Source organism: Nuphar pumila, chromosome 10 (genome assembly GCF_984573655.1).
Source record: "Nuphar pumila chromosome 10, dmNupPumi1.hap1.1, whole genome shotgun sequence".
NCBI lineage: Eukaryota > Viridiplantae > Streptophyta > Magnoliopsida > Nymphaeales > Nymphaeaceae > Nuphar > Nuphar pumila.
In genome coordinates, this window is record NC_143258.1 from 81,572,697 (window position 1) to 81,577,050 (window position 4,354).

The following is a 4,354-nucleotide window of genomic DNA, read 5'->3' on the forward strand; positions in this document are numbered from 1 at the left end:
TTGGAAAATATTATTTTTTTATGCTACATTAAAAAATGCACATTTTAATTGAAAGTAGGCTTGGACCTGGATCTGACAGGAATTTTCATAAACCATACTCAAGTCCACAAACTACTTGGACCAGGTACGACTTGAATAATTAACGACACTTATTTCACTACTACTGGACCTGGGTTCTTCCTCTGTTCGGTGCCAACTCTCATTCTTGAGAGACGCTTTCATTTCTTAAGGGCATGTTTTGTTTCATGCAATTTTCATGAAAAATTGCTGGGCTGGCATTCCTTTCCTACCATAAGTAAAATAGTTGTGTAACTGATAGGGGTCTGTCTAACCCCAGCTTTCTCTGTAAAAATTAAATAAATAAACATCAAATCATCATGGTAGAAAAACGTCATACCCAAACAAGTCGATCCTAATTTTTCTCACAACCTATCATTTTTCTTGTTCCAATACTTTCATGCCTCCTCCTATATGAAAGCATTCTCACGGAAGGGCTGAGCTGACAAGATTTTTTTAGAAATACATGCCCTTTCTCATGAAACCCTTTCTCATGAAAGACCTTTCTCTTTTCATTGGAATGATATAAACGCGCCCTAAGATCTGGATGAGTATTACCTTCTCAGTGGATGTTTCAAACACCGTGCGTGATTTTTTGAGTTCCCAATTGTGAGGGAATTGCATCAGTGTAACATCAAACTTAGAAAAGAAAGTTCCACAGTAATTCCAATTCCAATGTATCCAAACACCCCCCCCCAAAGTAGGTTCCTTATCATTGTTGTTAATCTTTTCTAAAGCAAACGACTAAGTGATGCACATCCCATTGAAGCTTGGCGTGGGATTGCATCCACATTCAGTTTTGGGATCTCATTAAGTCGCAACAAGCATCCAAAAGAGCTGCTATGTGAAAAGACTATGAACTCTTTTTCTTTTTCTCAAAAAAAAAAAAGTTGTTTTGTTTGCAAACCTTTAAATTTCTCAAGAGCTTGACAGCGTGTACGTTTCTTCATGTTCTTGATAGCTATTGTGTCATTTTTGATAGCAATGGGTATCTTATCTTCATCTATCAAAGCGGAGGCTAGGGTTAATATTTGTCAGCATAAGGCTGTTGATAAGACCAAACAACAACAACAACAACGCCTTCATCCCAAACAATTGGGGTCGGCGATATGAACCAAAAAGAAAATCATTTTGGGTCCTCCACGTGAATCCTTCTCCTCCAATCATTTCTATCCAATGTCATGTCCTCGGTGAGGTTCAAAGCATTCATATCCTTTCTTATCATCTCCATCCAAGTCTTCTTAGGCCTACCCCGACCTCTTTTAGCTAATATATTTTCCCATTTCTCCATCCTTCTAACCGGAGCATCATTAGGCATTCGCCGAATATGCCCAAATGTTGATTATTTATCAACCAACCTATTATGAAAAAGCAAAGCAAATTCGTCATCACTCGTCTCAATGCATTGTTTCCTGCTTAGTCATAGACTCATAATGCATCATTTCCTTATTAAAAAATGCACCACCATTAGTTTAAAGCATATTTTATAACTGATTGGACCTGTTCGTGATCACCATTACTGTACTGTTGCGCCGAAGGTCAAGAACTGTTACGAAGATTTCTGGTAGGAAATTAGACTTTTTGACGGTCAGAAAATACAGAATTTTGTTGATAGTCACCTTCCCTACTACTAGTTAAGAATGCACTCTGCTGGAAAGCGTTAAAGGGGGCATCTTGGAATTCAATTTTTAGTAATCTGAATCGTGTTTCCAAACATATTCTCTCCCTCTATAAGGAACACCCTTCTTTTGTGTGAATTTGAAACATGATATCTTTTAGGGTTTCAAGAAAACACTACTTTGCTTTGCCAAAATCCAGAATCTTCTAATTGTTGTGGCATCTAAATATAAATCTTGCTTCTTTTTATGATTTATAGAACTTCTCCTTTTCACCTTTTAAACTTGCAACAACATGGTTCCATCCTTTGAGTTCGATGGGACCTCTCTCTCTCTCTCTCTCTCTCACACACACACACACACACACACACACAAAGAACTTCATCCTTATGTTCAACGATTGAGGATTACGCTTGAGAACAATGAGGTAATTATGAGACTAGGATGGACTAATTCACAGCATAATCAAGAGTTTGAAACTGTTAAAAGAATTCAAAGTTTGATCAGACATCACCACTGGTCTTCTAAAATAGATGGCTGAGATGACATAATAGTGAAAGGAATCATCAAGACATTGACAAGTGTTTAGATATGCCATGCTGGCTATGATGTGATCATATGATTCCCTGGAACCACCACATTGTTTTCAAATTGGCCAACTCGCACCAACATCCAGAGCTCATACATATGAAGCTTATTCTTCCCCACCATGTGCCTCCAAACCGCCCATGCCACCGCCCCTCCCCCCCCCCCACCCCCACCTATACACCTTTCAGTCATATGTAGGACTAATGTCTAAGTTCATTCACTAATTGGGATCAAATCTTATAATAACTATAAAGTGAATTCACATGATCTTCATAGCTGTCCATGTGAGCCTCCAGTGCTTCTCTTACAACTTTCTAAAACACTGCAAATATCCCTGTCTTGTGCTTTTTCTAATAATATTCTATAAAAATCCTACTTTCGTCTTTTCAGTTTTTATGATGTTTGGCCTAATGTGGTCCAAAGATCCCAACATTGTTTTTGAAATGAATGAATGAATGAATGAGAGAGGTGTGAGGGGGCTCAATTTGAGAATGACTTGGTTTAAGAAGGAATCTCACCTAGGAGGAGCATGCAAGGAGTCTAATACAATGTCATCAAAATAGATTTTAATCGATTCAGATCGAATCGGGCACTTAACAAAATAAAATAGTAGAGGTTGGGGGCTGCTGTTGCTTTATTATATATTGTTGGGGCACATAAGGTTGGGTGCTCGTGTCCTCAACTCGGAGTTTTACCTTGCAGGGAGGCAGACCCATTAAGTGACCTGGTTCTCGTTGAGGATTTCTTCATCATAAAAAAATGATAGAGGCCGATTCGGCCAATTTTTTTGCTGAATCGGGTGTTCGGATAGGGCAGCTGTTAATCCAATAATGAAAAAGGTGGGTTGGCTTTCTCATCTTGTTTGTATACCAAGCAACTTGCACCTGACTTGTTCGTGTGTGGGGGCCAAGGGGCGGCCTTGTATTTTTATCCCAAATTCTTCTGCTAAGAACGGGCGGGGGAAACAAGACAAAGACATAACGCTTGTGCACTCTCTCTCTCTCTCTCTCTCTCTCTCTCTCTCTCTATATATATATATATATATATATATATATATATAGTTCATAGATGTGAGTTGTTTCGACTCATTCTGACACTGAGGATGTGTTAAGATTGGTCTAATTATCAAGGATAGCCCTTGGATTGTGGCTTTTCAACAAAAAAAAAACATTTTTTAATTAAAATATTTACAACCGTTTATTTTTGGAATTGCCAGAAATACATTTTAACACATCAGAATCCAGTAATCCAAGGGTTGATCCTCACTAAACAAAACATGTAGATCACACTTATAGTGTCAGATTGAGTCAAAACAACTCGCACCTAAAGTTTCAACCCATTGACACTGTAAGCACACCAAAACGGTGTACATGTATATCACTTGCCAGTCAGACTCAGACATGCTTAGTGGGACTAATTCTAGCCAAAACGCCATGTCCCAGGTGAAGCCAAACAATACCACTCTGAAAAAATTTAATTTCTTCAGTGATTGCGTCATTACAATAGACAGTTCACCTTAAAATTTCCTGTTCACAGGAAATCGCCATAACACTGATGTGTTCTCAATTATGTATTTTGGTGTCCCATGCTACTATAACCACTGAGTTGCCCTGCTCCTGACCCGCAGTAACATGATCAGATAGATATTAAAGGCATGAAACCAGAGTATAGATATCCATAAGCAAACCTAATCCTGGTTCAAACTTGATGTATAGAAATCAGTGGATGCACACTTACACAATACTCTTGAGCCTTATCAAGATATCCTAACTTGAGAAAATCACCAAAAATCTAAGGCCGTACGTTCTGCCAGGCAGGCAATTGTGGTCGCTACTGACTCAGCAGAGGCCCCACTTGAGCTTTATTGGATGCACCTGAGCCAGGTAACATGTTTAAAGGATTTCATGGAGCGAACATGTAGACCATGCATCAGAGGGACAGTTTGGTCATTTCCAAAGGTTTGGAAGAAATATTCTGATATAGCGGTCATCTAGGTACTTAATTAAAAACAAATGGGTATTTGAATAACATAAGAACATGGGTATTGTTGTAAAATATCAGCAATAATAATATAATGCAAACACCTTGTGAGA